General features: G+C 46.2%; 1 protein-coding gene across 7 annotated transcripts in view; it reads left to right on the top strand.

The window, feature by feature from the left end:
* Positions 1-3,711: 3,711 nt before the first annotated feature.
* The window catches only part of trim13 (tripartite motif containing 13), a 32,083-nt gene continuing 18,913 nt past the window's right edge, over positions 3,712-16,881 (top strand). For 2 of the 7 annotated variants that reach the window (XM_038802596.1, XM_038802599.1), the window contains exons 1-3: positions 3,712-4,149; positions 7,805-8,005; positions 8,097-8,287. The gene's annotated coding sequence lies outside the window, so the exon portion shown is untranslated. Of the gene's footprint in view, positions 4,150-7,791; positions 8,006-8,096; positions 8,288-16,881 lie in introns of all 7 variants that reach the window. The other 5 variants (XM_038802602.1, XM_038802598.1, XM_038802597.1 and 2 more) reach the window with 4 other exon arrangements.

Raw genomic sequence — 16,881 nt, 5'->3', positions numbered from 1 at the left:
TTGGGAGTTTGGTGAGTGGGCATGGATTAGTGTTGGCCATTCTCCACATAAGATCCTTAGTTTATTTATGCCAATAGGAGACACTGTAAACAGGCTAAATATTTCCTTTGAGGGTGGGATGAAAAATTTGCAGCATGCAGTTCTTGCACATTTCCTAGCAGCTAGGTATGAAACAGATCTGAAAATGACTTGGTTTGGGAACCTGTTACCTTAAGGTAGTGTTGTTCAAATACTGACAAGCCACAGTTGTGGATACAGTGGTACTGTTTTATCTACATCCGCTAACTAGAAATGCCTTACACACAATACTCCACATGTGTATATTTATGAATAAACATCTACTACTGTTCAGTAACCAAGGCCATGAAGCACTCATGACAATCAAAAAGCACTCAAATATTCTGCTTCTCGTCTTATTTTACACGTTATAAAATTCCGAATGAAGAACTTTAATTGTTTTCGTGTACTGTGATTAGAATGAAATCCTTTCAAAAAATGGGATCTGGGTTTCAATGTAGCTCAGATGTTGGGACGAACGTTTATTTTTTCTGATGGGTGTCAGAATTCTAATTGTAATGAGCTGGAGCAGTTCAATCCAGTTATTGTTGGTTGTAGTTCCAACAGTTCAAAACTGTCCATAAATTGCCATTGAACTGGCAATTTTACTTCTGGGGCAATCTCTACATGGCATCAGGATAGGTTTGAGAACAGCATAGATACCAACAGATAGGGGTGGGGGTAACAGGCCCTCATTGTAAGTTTTGTAGAGCACGAAGGAGTTCACACCGAGTAGTTAGATGAAGCAAAGTTTTATTACAATGAACTATTATTTACACAACACGGATTTTTCCATCCAGGTCACTTCCCGTCGGTACCAAAACTAGCTGACTTTATAAAAGAGATCATAATGGTGGGTTCGCATCATAGACTGGGCTGTGTTCACGACTCTCTGTAGTTCCTTACGGTCTTGGGCCGAGCAGTTGCCATACCAGACTGCAGGCTACAGGGCAGGGGGATGTCACTCAGTGAGCACCCTTTTCCTCACATTGAGTCCATTAATGCAGGTTTTGTCATGATATGCAAACATGGCAGCACGGTGGCGCAGTGGGTTAGCCCTGTTGCTTCACGGCGCCGATGTCCCCGGTTCGATTCTGGGTCACTGTCCGTGTGGAGTTTGCACATTCTCCCCGTGTTTGCGTGGGTTTCACCCCCACAACCCAAAGATGTGTAGGGTAGGTGGATTGGCCATGCTAAATTGCCCCTTAATTGGAAAAAAATTAATTGGATACACTAAATTTATTTAAAAAAAAAAAAAAAAATGATATGCAAACATGCAGCTAATGAACACATAGAATAGGACACGACCAATGAGCAGTCAGGACACTCAGGGGTGGTGTCTCACTATAAAAGGGATGCGGCACTCACACCCTGCCTCTTTCCACAGACCAACATCTACAGAGTGAGACAGGGTGTATCCTCAGTGGCAGCACGGTAGCATTGTGGATAGCACAATCGCTTCACAGCTCCACCCTATTCCCTGGTTCCCAGGTTCGATTCCGGCTTGGGTCATTGTCTGTGCGGAGTCTGCACATCCTCCCCGTGTGTGCGTGGGTTTCCTCTCGGTGCTCTGGTTTCCTCCCACAGTCCAAAGATGTGCAAGTTAAGTGGATTGGACATGGTAAATTGCCCTGAGTGTCCAAAATTGCCCTTAGTGTTGGGTGGGGTTACTGGGTTATGGGGATAGGGTGGAGGTGTTAACCTTGGGTAGTGTGCTCTTTCTAGGAGCCGGTGCAGACTCGATGGGCTGAATGGCCTCCTTCTGCACTGTAAATTCTATGAAATTCACCCCAGCACGTGGCTTAGAGAAAGGCTGGTTCAGTTAGACTGAGTTACTACATTTAGATTAGCAGAGAGTCGAACTCATTGAGAACTGTGCTAATAGTTCAATAAAACACATTGAACTCACTTCAAAGTCTGGAGCATCTTTTACTCAAAACTGCATCAAGTGGCAGCTTGTGTTATTCCAAATTACATAACACAACATGATACCGGGGCGAAATTCTCCCCTACCCGGCGGGGCGGGGGTTCCCGGCGTAGCAGAGTGGCACCAACCACTCCAGCGTCGGGCCTCCCCAAAGGTGCAGAATTCTCCGCACCTTTAGGGGCTAGGCCCGTGCCGGAGTAGCTCCTGCTCCGCCGACTGGCGCCGACGGCCTTTGGTGCCAGGCCGATCTGCGTCAGGACTGGCCGAAAGGCCTTTGCCGGTTGGCATGAGTCCGTGCATGCGCCGGAGAGTCAGCGGCCGCTGACGTCACCACCAGCGCATGCGCGGTGGAGGGGGGGTCTCTTCTGCCGCCATGGTAGAGGCCGTGGCGGCGGCGGAAGAAAAAGGGTGCCCCCACAGTGGCCTGGCCCGCGATCGGGGCCCGCCGAGATGAAGAAGCCCCCCAGCTGCCTGCAAGCTCCTGGATTACAACAGAAGCACGGTAGCACAAGTGGTTAGCACTGTAGCTTCACAGCACCAGGGTCCCAGGTTCAATTCCTCGCTGGGTCACTGTCAAGCACACGCCTGCAAGCAGCGGAACCTCATTCAAAGGGTTTACTCCACGACATCTTCTCATGTGGATCTTCAGGCTGGTATCGACGACATCCTCGCCCAGTATCCAGATGTTTTCGACGGGATGGGCACGCTGCCCTATCGACACAAGATTCTGCTACGGCCTGATGCCAAGCCAGTGGTCCACGCACCACGATGAGTCCCTGAGAGATCTCCTGAAGGCACTGCTCAAGGATCTTCAGCAAAAAGGCATCATATCCAAGGTCACCGAACCGACTGACTGGGTCAGCTCGATGGTGTGCATAAAGAAGCCTTCGGGGGACCTGTGCACCTGCTTTGATCCCAAGGATCTCAAAAAGAATATCATGCGGGAACACTACCCCATCCCGAAGTGGGAGGAACTCCAGAATGAGATGGCACACACGCGCTTCTTCGCCAAATTGGATGTATCACAGGGATTTTGGCAAATCCAGCTGGAAGAGTCCAGCAGAAGGCTCAACACCTTCAATAATAGACAAAGCGAGTTATAGAACTAAATTGTGGCTTTAATGCACTGAGATGTGTGCCTGCGGGCTGCTGATCCCTCACTGGGGGCAGGGCCACAGATCAGCCAACTATATACAAAGCCCGAGCAGCGGAGCCAACAGAAGCAACAACAACAGTAACAATGGAACAAACAATAACAGTGAATATATATATATATATATATACACACACAGCAGTAACAGTGGAATGTGGTTCACCACACAGGGTTTGAGCAAGGGCAACTGACTGGATTGTTGTGGAAAACTGGCATGGACTCGATGGGTCAAAGAGCTTCCCTCTGTGCTATAAAATGGCAGTATGACCTGCTGAATACCCACCATTTCTGTGTTTGTTACTTATTTGACACGTTTGCCATTTCCTTCTTGTCCCTTGTAGTCTTGCCTCTACCTGTCTCTAATGGGCACACATTGTGTTTATAATTCTCTGATATTTATTAAAAACCATTTGCTAGTGCTGCAGCTATCACTTATCACTTCTTTTTTTTCTCTCTCTCTGCTGGTTCCATACTGGCCAGCTCAATTTATGCAGGGCCCTGCTAATGATTCCCCTCATTGGGGAAGCTCATATTCCCATAGGATTGTGGGATTGTCATTAGTCCCCAGCCAATGGTAAGAAGGCAGGTTATAACATAATCTTTGCCTGTTGTTTTTAGTCTCCCAGTTTATTGGAATTTGACTCCCAGCGTGCCGTGCACAGCGGACAAATTAGCATGTCAAGAGTGCTCAGTACAGCCCTCGTACTAAACGGCATACTCCGCCTCACTGTGAGCAACCCCAGAGAGACCGGGTACGATTAAACGGGGAAGAAAATATTCAACAAGAGAGCAGGAAATGCTTCTTTGTGCTGTTTCGTTGGTAGTGTTAGCCTAACGGGTCTCGCCTGCAGATAACAATATCTAAATGTGTGTGTCACATGTTAGTCTTCTCAGGGGAGTGTGCCGGTGAGGGGAGTGTGCCCGCCTCTTCTGTCATCCACATGGGGCCTGCACGGGAACTAGGAAGTTGCTGTTGAGGGGAGCGCCATTGTGACTGGGCGGCTGTTGCCAGGTGAGTGGGTCGGATTCGCTCTGTGAGAAGCGCCCAGCCAGGAATGAAGCGACCACAGCCGCCGAACAGGAAAGGCGTTTGGTCGCTGGTCAGGGCTACTGACTGGATTGCCGTGGAGAACTGGCAAGGGGTGGATAAATAAATATATATCAAAGAAATCTAAACCGTGACCGTTCGTAAAATGGATCGAAATCCTTGAAGGTCGATCCTGGTCCACTGGACTTGACTGGGTGGGGTGGGATTGTGGATGCGGCAATTCTACTCGGCTTTTTGATTTAGTGTGTTAATTATATGTGCTTGCTAAATGTTATAAGGCCAAAAGTATTCTCTAGGTCGGAGACAAACGTGCATTTTTTCGGTTAGAGGAACTATGCCTTGTTCTAAATCATTCAGCTGATCTGATAACTGAAAAATACATTTACCACATCCCTGCAATTTTACCGTACAAGCCATTGCATCATTCCATCCCTCTTTTAAACACAAAATAGACTGAATTATCAGTAGGTAGTATTATCCAAAGTACGAAATGGAAACACACTCTACCTTTTTGTGTTTGCATCCAGAGATAAATGTGTAATTTTAAATTTGGGAAGCGTTGTGGCTTGCATTGTCCTCTTTCAGTGTATTGTTGCCATTTGAGATGGGAAGTTAAACAAACATATTTTTCTCCAAGATTGGCCCAAATTAGGTTCATATTTTGAGATAATCTTGCAGTTTATAAATTGGAATCTTAAAAAATGGATGTGGGGCTGTGTAATAATTTAATCCTCTTCTAGTTGGTTGTTAAGGATAGACTATGTTCTTTTATGGGATGTGGGCTTTGCTTGCTAGGTGAGCATTTGTTGCCCAACCCATTTAAAAAAAAAAAGTTTAGAGTACCCAATTATTTACCACATTTTTTTTCCAATTAAGGGGTAATTTGGTGTGGCCAACCCACCTAACCTGCACATCTTTGGGTTGTGGGGGGTGAAACCCACGCAGACATAGGGAGAATGTGCAAACTCCACACGGTCAGTGACCCAGAGCTGGGGTTCAAACCCAGTCCTCGGTGCTGCAGTTCCGCTGCCATCTTTTTTTTTCTATAAATTTAGAGTACCCAATTATTTTTTCCAATTAAGGGGCAATTTGGTGTGGCCAATCCACCTATTTAGAATTTAGAACAGTACAGCACAGAACAGGCCCTTCGGCCCTCGAAGTTGTGCCGAGCAATGATCACCCCACTCAAACTCACGTATCCACCCTATACCCATAACCCAACAACCCCCCCTCCCCTTAACCGTACTTATTAGAACACTACGGGCAATTTAGCATAGCCAATCCACCTAACCCGCACATCTTTGGACTGTGGGAGGAAACCGGAGCACCCGGAGGAAACCCATGCACACACGGGGAGGACGTGCAGACTCCGCACAGACAGTGACCCAGCCGGGAACCGAACCTGGGACCCTGGAGCTGTGAAGCATTGATGCTAACCACTATGCAGACACTGGGTCCCACTGCCATCTTGAACAGCTGCAGACCATGTGGTGTAGGTACACCCACTGTTATGAGGGAGGCAGTTACAGGATTTTGACACCGCAACATTGAAGGACCGGTGAGATATTTCCAACTCGGGGTGGTGATTGACTTGGAGAGGAGCTTCCAGGTGCTGGTGTTCCTATGTATCTGCTGCTCTTGTCCTTTTAGATCGTAGTGGTCTTGGGTTTGAAAGGTGCTGCCGAAGGAGCCTTAGTGAGTTCCTGCAGTGCATGTTGTAGATGGTACACACAAGTATACAACGGTGGTTGAGGGAGTGAATGTTTGTGGAAGGGGTGCCAATCAAGCAGGCTGCTATGTCCTGGATGGTGTTCAGCTTCTTTGTTGGAGCTGCACTCATTCAGGCAAGTGGAGAGTATTTCATCGTACTCTCGACTTGTGCCATGTAGGTGGTTGACAGGATTTGGGGAGTCAGGAGGTGAGCTACTCACCACAGGATTCCTAACCTCTGGTCTGCTCTTGTAGCTACAGTATTTATATGGCTAGTCCAGTTCAGTTTGTGGTCAATGGTAGAGGAGATTCAGTGATTGTAATGCCATTGAATGTCAAGGGGCAATGTTTTCATTCTCTCTTATTGGAGATGGTCATTGCCTGGCATTTGTGTGGTGCAAATGTTACTTGTGTTCTGAACTACGCCCATAATGTGCTCTCAACATTTAATCTTCATGGTGGCAGGGAATTTCATCTTGTCTCGTTTAAGATCTGTGTAATTCTAATGGGACTTGCGACTAGGTAGCTGTGGCAATCCTTTTTTTAAAAAAAAAATGTTTTTACTGAATTTTCAGATTTTATATCCAACAATTCATAAATTACAAATTACAAAACTGCACCAGATAACCAACATGTACATTTGCAAGCCAGTGTCTTCACTGCAACTGTGGCTGTGACGACCCCCTGGCTAGTCAGTGTCAACATACATATTTTACAATCCCCAATATGGCCAAAGCACATATTTACAAGTGTCTGTTTACAGTTTGGTTTGGGCCTTAGCTTGCCCTCGGACCAGTCTCCAGTGACTGTCCATGTCCCCCCCACCTCCCTTTCCTTTTCCTCTGTCCTATGGTTTGTCCGTCTCCACTCCTCACTCTACCCTCACTCCCTGAACCCTGGACATGTTTCAAAGATGATTGTCCAGTAACCAACAAGTCTGGGGCCTGCCCGGAACATGTGGCTGTGGTTGGCCAGCCTCCCTGCCACAGTTTGCATTTGCCCTCCACCTCCGGCCGCAGCCACAATCGCTCTCCCGTTCCCCCCTGGCCAAATACTCGAAGAGACCAGTGGTCGTAGCCACGCTTCGAACGTGGTACCAAATCAGGCAACACTTCGGCCTAATCGAAATGTCCACCATAGCCCCCATCTGCAACAACCACAGGTTCATGCCCACAATAATGGACACCACCTTTTAAAAAGTGGAGACAGGACGAGGGGTATTTGACGGTTAGGGACATGTACATGGACGATACAGTAGTGACTCTGGGGGAACCACAGGGAGGTTCAAGTCACCAAGAGGAAACAAACTGAGATACATTCAGATCAAAAACCTCCTCTGCAAGGAACAACAAAATACCCCCAGATACCAAGACATTTGTTAGTAGACCTGCTGGACACAGGTGACCTAGGCAAGGGAAACTGTGCCGATCTGTGCAGGTGATTGTTGGAGGAGGTACGACCCCCCCCCCCCCCCCCCCCCCCCCCCCCCCCCCCCCCTGGACGAGATGAGGAAAAAATGGGCTGGAACTAGGCATAGAGATTGGGGTGGGGGGCTCTGGATTGAAGCATTGCACAGGACACCCACATCGAGATGGGGATGGGCACCACCTCTGCAGGACTTTTTTTACTTCCTCCACCAGACCGGTCAGGTTCCATTTGTGGATCCGTGTCCAGTCGTGGGTATTTGGGTCCCCAGGTAGTGGAATTTGGTCTGGGCTGGCTTAAACGGCAGTCCCCCCAGGTCTGTCCCTCCCACACCTGTGGAACTTTGTAACTTGAGAAGGCTCCCAACTCCTTTAGGTGTTTTGTTATCCCTTCTATGCTGTCAGGGAGTTTGAGATATAGAGGAGCAGGTTATCTCTGTAGAGTGAAACTTTATGCTCAAAAAAAGATTAGATGTACTTTTCAGCACCAGGGACATGGAGTGATGATCACTATGGTGTCAATCGAGGAATATTTTCAAACGAGCAGTGGAGGAGACTGGCAAAATTAAACCAAGGTTGTTCCTGACCAAATACTGGACAGAAGATTCGCCTCAATCTTGGTGGAGAGTTGAAACAATGACTCATACGGTCACTCAAAGGATGAAAAACAGTCAAGTGATGTCACCGTAAGTATGCTGCAAAGTCATATTGGGTATTTAAATTTATCTTTTAATGAGGGTTTACAAATTAAAGCTTGCTTTTCATATTTTTTTAAAGGACTGAATAGCTCAACATGGCTTCAGGGAGGGGTGAGCATCCACAGCCTACACTCTATACGAGTCAAGAGGAAGACCCTCAACACTTGTCAAGAGGGAGGTGTTTAACATCTCTTTATTGTTTCCCTTGGGCATGATTCAAGAATATCTGTTCCAAGTGATTGGAAAAGTGGAGAACATTGACCTCATAAGGTAGGTGTATTTGGTTTTTAAAAAAAATATATTTTTTATTCTCCTTTTTCACATTTTCTCCCAAATTTACACCAACAATAAACAATAATCAGTAACTAATGTAATGTCAATCCCCATATCAATAACAATGATCCCATCCTCTCTCCAAATCCCTGACATCAGCCTGCATGTTAACATAAACAAAAGGAATCGGGAATCACCCATAGTCACCATTAACACATACAGTCCCTCTCCCCCAACCCCCCCCTAATGTTCGATGTAATCCAATTCTCGAAAGCGCATAATGTATAACGCTCATGAATTGTAGAACCCCTCCATCCTTCCCCTCAGTTCTAATTTGACCTTTTCAAGCGTCAAGGTTTCCAGCAGGTCCCCCCGCCATGCTAGGGCACGGGGTGCAGAGGTTGATCTCCACCCTAACAGGATCTGCCTTCGGGCGATCAACGAGGCCAACCCCGGCTGGTCCGACACCCCGAATATGGCCTCCTGAGGGCCTGGGTCCAGTTTCACGTGCATCACTTTAGAGATTGCCCTAAATACCTCCTTCCAGTTTAGAACAGGACCAAAACATATGAACGTGGTTTGCGGTGTCCCGTCTCTCTTTTCCCCCCCCCTCCCCCCACACCACCTTCAGCTGCCTTGCACATGAGGTGGAGGCGTTCACCCTCTGGAGCACCTCACACGGTGGCGGGGGGACCTGCTGGAAACCTTGACGCTTGAAAAGGTCAAATTAGAACTGAGGGGAAGGATGGAGGGGTTCTACAATTCATGAGCGTTATACATTATGCGCTTTCGAGAATTGGATTACATCGAACATTAGGGGGGGGTTGGGGGAGAGGGACTGTATGTGTTAATGGTGACTATGGGTGATTCCCGATCCCTCCTCCATGCCCTCTCCCAACTCTTCCTCCCACTTTGCCTTGATTCCTTCTAGCGGTGCCTTCTCCTCCAAAATAGCCCCGCCAACTGCCATACTACCCCCCTTCTCCAGTCCCTGTGTCGTCACCAGCTCCCCCAGCCATGTGGAAACCGGCTCTACTGGGAAGAGGTGTATTTGGTTTAACATAATGTTCCACTTGTGAATTCAAAATAACAATTAATTAATTCCTGAATAAATACAAGCCATATTAAGTGCCAAAGGGTTGCAATCGAGGGGGTATTAATGCCAGGCTAATGATTTTGACTAGACATATATGGGCATAATCTTAATATTTCCTTTTGGCTATAGTTCTATTTTAGTGAACGTGCTACATGTTTTTTCGGCCTTTGTGATGAGCTGTTCCCATATCACCTCTATTTTTAGATTAGCCAATGGGAAGCTTGGTGATTGTGACACAGGGATTATTCTTGCTCTGAGTTTTCTTTCCTTTGTCTTCGGGAAGTGTCTGGATTTTGCTAGGCACTTCCTGCAGCAGCAATCTAATTGACTTGGAGAACTTTGGTGTGGAGTGCCATTGTTCAAATCTGTTTTGTTGTAACTTAATCATTGCATGCAACAATGATCTTCTGTGATTCTGGATTAACATTATTTAATTTCCCTTAAAAAGTCTTAACTTCTTTGTTAATATTGTAAGCTTAAAGGGTTAGATTATGAAAACTAGCTTAAATTTGGCATTTATTACTGTGTATCAGAGAATTACTGATTAGCCATGATTTGATTGAATGGCAGCAGGCTTAAGGGGTTGAATGGCCTCCTCCTGTTCCTAATAGTCCAATGATACATTCTGTTGATCTTTGGATGTAACAACTATGCTATAGTCTTGGAGAAAACAATTCAGTTCACGTTCTACTTATTAATGTGCTTGGGCAATGATGAGCATAGTGATGGATGTGACTCTGATCTATAGTGGGACCAGTCTTACTTTAAAAAAAAATTAGAATATATTTGCCTGAGATGCTTGTCGTGCATCATGCCTATGAGGATGGCTTCCAAGTGCTAGAGCACTGTCTTAGTGTACTGCCTCTGTATTATAGTGTAACAGGGATGGATATTTGTGGTATGTGTGACGGGACAGTGTTATTGGTAAGCAGATTCTTCTTGCTGTGCCCTCATGTACACTTCACAAATTATGTTTTTATATTCATCATCAATACCTTATATCTGTGCTGCAACTATGATGTCGAAGAATCTCAAATGGCATTTCACAGAGAAAAAAAAACAAGAATGGGAGGTTTAAGACAGACTATGGAAGCTTGGTCAAAGAGATAGGTAGATGCACCAAAGGGCAGTGCCAGATGACCAGAACAGATGAACGACTGTCTGAGTTTGCAGACATTTTAAAATGAGTTTGCAGACGTTTTAAAATGAGGACATGTGTATTTGTTTTGTTTCGGGCATAGAAGCGATTTGTAAAATTTAGGATAGGTGACTGGGACTTAGTGCAGAGCAGCATATGAGTAGTACTATTTTAGATTGTTTCTGTCAGAAGGCCAATAATTAAAAAAAAAAAAAAAAAAATGGAGTCTAAGCAACAATGGGGACAAGCGCAGGATGGAAGTTGATGTAATCCGTTTTTTGGTGATGTATAGAATAAGGACTTTGTCAACTCTTAGTTAGCCTGAGCGAGCACCAAAGGAGTGGACAGGAAGGTTTTTTCTTTTGCAAGAGCCAAATCTAATACATGCGGCCTTTCCAATATTAAACTTCCTGTCATAAAGAGGCCCTCCTATCTGTCCATTTCATAAGACATTTAGGAGAACGTGGGAATTTTGTTGAGCTGGTAAACAGAATTTTTTAAAATTTGCTCTCTGCAAATAAATAATAATGAACAAAAGCAAAGCCAGGTTATCCGTGAGCATGATTGGGGGTGCTGTTATTTTCAGATGTGCGCAATATTTCATGCAGTCCTAACAAGACTTCAAAGAGTAATGTGTTGATGTTCAACATGTCAATAGTTATGTTTAGCTGGTACAGCTACCATATGGCAACAGTTTCAAAGGTAACAGTTTTTGCCAGTTCTAACTAAAATAACAATTTGTACCATATTGCTTTTATCTTTATATTTACGTATTTTTACTATCTAAATTACAGCCTGCTGGAAACATTGTCTTCTGATCCTTCTTTCCAGAAATCTAACTCATTCAAGATCACGACCACCATCTGTGACTAGTTAAAGATGGTATCAAATGGGAAGGAAAAAGCGTACAATTCTGCAAAGATGAGGGACAGGTTAGAAGATTGGACGAAATATAACTGACAGCACAGAACGGTTTAAAGATTAATAAGGGGGGAGAAATTAGAGAATGAGAGAAAGCGAGCCACAAATAGTAAGAGTTTATACATATATTGAAAAAGGAAGAGTTAAGTAGAGTGAGCATGGGAATTAATAATCGGAATGACAGACGAACCAATATTTTGCGTCTGACTTCTGTCAAGGATACAAATGCATAGTGGTTAGCACAATTGCTTTACAGCTCCAGGGTCCCAGGTTCGATTCCCGGCTTGGGTCACTGTCTGTGTGGAGTCTGCACGTTCTCCCCGTGTCTGCGTGGGTTTCCGCACGTTCTCCCCGTGTCTGCGTGGGTTTCCTCCTGGTGCTCCAGTTTCCCCTCTCAGTCCAAAGATGTGCAGGTTAGGTGGATTGGCCATGATAAATTGCCCTTGGTGTTGGGTGGGGCTACTGGGTTATGGGGATAGGGTGGAGGTGTGGGCTTGGGTAGGGTGCTCTTTCCAAGAGCCGGTGCAGACTCGATGGACTGAATGGCCTCCTTCTGCACTGTAAATTCTACGAACATCCCAGAAATATTTTTGAACCAGGAGATGAAAGGGAAGGAGGTACTAAAAACCATTGCAATTATCAGGGAAAAGGTAAAGAAAATTATTGCAACTGACCGCAGGTCCTGATTAACTTAATCCTGGCATCTTAAACTGTGTACTGAGGTAGTATATGTATTAGTTTTTAATTTTCAAAAATGTGACTCTATTTGAGAAAGGAAGGTGACTGGAACCTAAATGCCAGTTAGCTCAACATCTGTCATAAGAAAAATGCTGGAATCGAAGAGGTTACAGCAGGACACTTGGAAAATCTTAATGCAATCAGGCAGAGTCAAATGGTTTTTGAAAGGGAAATCATATTTGTCTTAACTTTATCAGAATTCTTTGAGGAATTAATGTGGATAAAGGGGAGCCTGTCAATGTACTGTACTTGGACTTCCAGAAAGCATTTGACAAGGTGCCACACCAAGGGTTATTATTGCATGTGTTCATGGTGTAGGGGGTAACATATTCGTACTCATAAACAACCCCTCTCTCTTCTCTTCTCCTTTCCCCCCCCCCCCCCCCCGCCCTTCTCGACTGACGCACCGCTTTCCCCGTGCACAATAGGCCAAATCTCGCCTGCAACTTCTTCTTTGCCAGGAGACCCGGTTCCAGGTCCCCCGCGTACCTCCGTCCACCTCCAAAATGTCTTCTATCAGTCATTAACGTTCTTCCCTTTCCTCCCTATCCACCTTAGCCTTAAACAAGATCCCCTCCCCCCTTATCACTGCCTTCAGTGTTTACCTGATCGTGAGACCTCCCCGTGCAATTAAACCCCGCAAATTCCTCAATCACTTTGCCTATCTTGTCACTGAAGCTCCGATCCGCCCGTAATGCCACATCCATTCTCCACTATGGCCTCGGGCTACCACCTCCAAAACCACATCCATCCAATGTGGAATCATGAATGAAACAGCTGACTCACCCAACCCTTCATGAGACTCACCTGATCCTTCACCCTCAAATGGGTCTCCTGCAGTGTCACCACATTGGCTTTTAAACTCTTCAAGTGCGTGGAAACTCACTTGCTTCACCGCCGTGCCCCCCCCCCCCCATCTCTCTCCTGTTCCACATCACCATTCTGACCGGAGAGTTTTCCCCCCCCCCCACTACGCTCGCAATCACTAGCCAACCTACGGTTGCTAGTGCGGTGACCACTGCCAAGCACCCCCTCCTCAGTAACCCGGCCCCAACTGCCAAACCCACCTGCCTTAAACAAAGAAACAATACAGAGCTGCACCCAAAAGGAAAAAAGAAAACCACAACCCGGAACACCTAAACAAACACCCCCCCCCCCCCCCCCCCCCCCCCCCAATTCAAGAGTCAAGAGGCAAAAATCTAAACTCCAATTAAATAGAAAATCCTCCATAAGAAAAACACAATCCCTGCCCCCACCAACCAAGTACAAATCCCAACTTTCATCTCCATCCCAGACTTTCAGCCGTAACGGACGGCTCCACCATCTCAAAATAAAAATTACTCTATTTGTGAGTCACTCTCAGCTTCGCAGGGTAGACCACTCCAAATATCACTCGGCTGCCATTCAATGCCACCTTCACCCGTCCAAAAGCTGTCAAATCTTGGTATATTCGTATACCAATGCCTTCCTACTTTACATCTCTCCTTTGCTTCGCCCAGCACAAAACCTTCTCCTTCATGTAGTAGCTGTAGAAGCAGACTATGACCGCCCTTGATGGCTCATTCGCTTTAGGCTTCGGCCTGAGTGACCAATTTGCTCTGTCCAACTTGTAGTAGGAAGGATATTTCCCCCCCTACATCATCAAATCCGCAAACATTTTTGCAAAGTACTTGGTCGGCCTTGGGTCCTCCACCCACCTCGGGCAGGCTCACGATTCTCAAATTTTGCCGCCTCGACCTGTTCTCCAGGTTCTCCACCTTGGCTCTGAGCGACAGTGCCTTCTCCACCCCCTTCAACTTCTCTCCTTGCACCCGTACCTCGACTGACGTCATCATCACTGCTGCCTTTACCAGGCAATTGCCTCCTCCACCATTGAAGCCATCATCTCCCTCCGAAGCACCTCCATATGCATGCCAAACAGCCTTTCAAAATCCCCTGAAGCCATCATCTCCCTCCGAAGCACCTCCATATGCATGCCAAACAGCCTTTCAAAATCCACCGACATCACCTCGGTCAGAGTTTCCACCGTGAGAGGAGTGGCCCCACCCGATGGGCCCTGTCATCTTTAGAACATAGAACACTACAGCGCAGTACGGGCCCTTCGGCCCTTGATGTTGCGCCGACCTGTGAAACCATCTGAAGCCTATCTGACCTACACTATTCCATTTTCATCCATATGTCTATCCAGTGACCACTTAAATGCCCTTAAAGTTGGCGAGTCTACTACTGTTGCAGGCAGGGCGTTCCACACCCCTACTACTCTCTGAGTAAAGAAACTGCCTCTGACATCTGTCCTATATCTATCACCCCTCAATTTAAAGCTATGTCCCCTCATGTTGGTCATCACCATCCGAGGAAAGAGACTCTCACTGTCCACCCTATCTAACCCTCTGATTATCTTGTATGTCTCTATTAAGTCACCTCTCAGCCTTCTCCTCTAACGAAAACAACCTCAATTCCCTGAGCCTTTCCTCGTAAGACCTTACCTCCATACCAGGCAACATCCTAGTAAATCTCCTCTGAACCCTTTCCAAAGCTTCCACATCCTTCCTATAATGTGGTGACCAGAACTGCACGCAGTACTCCAGGTGCGGCCGCACCAGAGTTATGTACAGCTGCAGCATGACCTTGTGGTTCCGAAACTCAATCCCCCTGCTTATAAAGGCTAGCACACCATATGCCTTCTTAACAGCCCTATTAACCTGGGTGGCAACTTTCAGGGATTTATGTACCTGGATGCCGAGATCTCTCTGTTCATCTACACTACCAAGAATCTTGCCATTAGCCCAGTACTCTGCATTCCTGTTACTCCTTCCAAAGTGAACCACCTCACATTTTTCCGCATTAAACTCCATCTGCCACCTCTCAGCCCAGCTCTGCAGCTTATCTATGTCCCTCTGTATCCTATAACATCCTTCAGCACTATCCACAACTCCACTGACCTTTGTGTCATCTGCAAATTTACTAACCTATCCTTCTACACCCTCTTCCAGGTCATTTATATCTTCCTGCAGGACTCGCAGCCTCCGTGCCAGTGGACTTTTGTTTGCCCCTTCTTTCCACCACATGGGGCTTCAACATTTCCTGTCTTCTTCCTTATGACTTCCCACACCAACCAGGGCAAAAGTCCAAAATCCAGAGACTCTAGCAGGAGCACCTAACATGTGACCTCCATCTACATGCTGTCACGGGAAGCCTGGTTTATTTTTAAGGATGTAAATACATTAGAAGCAGTTGAGAGAAGGGACACTCGACTGATAACCTGGGTTTGGGGGGGACTAGAGGGCATTATCTCGTGATAACTGGGACTGCATCCATTGGAGTTTAGATTTTTAAATGATTATTTGATTGGAACACATACAATCCTGAGGGGATTTGACAGGGTGGATGCGGGAAGGATGTTTTTCCTTTGTGGAAGAAACTGGGGACAGTTTAAAAATAAGTGCCCTCCCATTTAAGATTGAAATGAGACGACGTTTTTTTCTCTGGTGGGTCATTCCGGGTGCCGGGTGGGACGGGTCTTTGATAATGCTGCCCGCTTTCCCAAGGCAGAGGAGGTGTAGACAGTCAATGGATGGGAGGCAGGTTCGCATGGTGACTGGGCTGTGTTTAAAACACTCTGTAGTTTCTTATGGTTTCGGGCTGAGCAGTTGCCATACCAGGTTGTGATGCAGCCAGATAGGTACTTTCTATGGTGCATCTGTAAAAGTTGGTAAGAGTTGATGTGGACATGCTGAATTTCCTGAGGAAGTATAGGTGCTGTTGTGCTTTATTGGTTGTAGCTCAACATGGGTGGACCAGGACAGATTGTTGGTGATGTACAGTGAAGCAGTGTGGATTCACTGGAACGATACCAAGTGTTAAAATGTCTAGTCTTGAGGACGGGCAGCATAATGTTGTCTTGCATTTCCTTGTGTATTAAAGGAATACCCCCCCCCCCCCCCCCAAGTGCAATTGAGGTTTCCTTAGGGGGAGAGTTTGGGAAGCACTGGATAAGATAATTCAAATATTGAATTGACTACATAAATAGAAAAAAAAATTCTGGTGGGGGATACAAATCTTATTAGAGCCTTGTCATTTTAGAGTGAAACTAGGAAGTATTTATTTGTACAAAGGGTAGTAGAACTCTGGGGCACTCATTACACCTAGCTAAATTGCAGCATTCAAAATTGAGAAAATAGATTTTAATTGGCGAAGGATACCCAGAGATTAGAGTTGAGGTACAGGTCAGCCATGAGACAATTGAACATGAGTAACCTACTCCTGCCCCTATCACACTATTGGAACGTCTCAAAACTCTTCACAATAAGTGTCAATATTAGGGGCCTCACGGTAGCATGGTGGTTAGCATCAATGCTTCACAGCTCCAGGGTCCCAGGTTCGATTCCCGGCTGGGTCACTGTCTGTGTGGAGTCTGCACGTCCTCCCCGTGTGTGCGTGGGTTTCCTCCGGGTGCTCCGGTTTCCTCCCACAGTCCAAAGATGTGCGGGTTAGGTGGATTGGCCATGCTAAATTGCCCATAGTGTAAGGTTAATGGGGGGATTGTTGGGCTATGGGTATACGGGTTACGTGGGTTTAAGTAGGGTGATCATTGTTCGGCACAACATCGAGGGCCGAAGGGCCTGTTCTGTGCTGTACTGTTCTATGTTCTATCATTATTTCTGAAGTGCAGTTTAGACAGATATGGGAGCCAGTTTA

This window comes from Scyliorhinus canicula, chromosome 7 (genome assembly GCF_902713615.1).
Source record: "Scyliorhinus canicula chromosome 7, sScyCan1.1, whole genome shotgun sequence".
NCBI lineage: Eukaryota > Metazoa > Chordata > Chondrichthyes > Carcharhiniformes > Scyliorhinidae > Scyliorhinus > Scyliorhinus canicula.
This window is presented reverse-complemented; position numbering and strand designations above follow the sequence as displayed.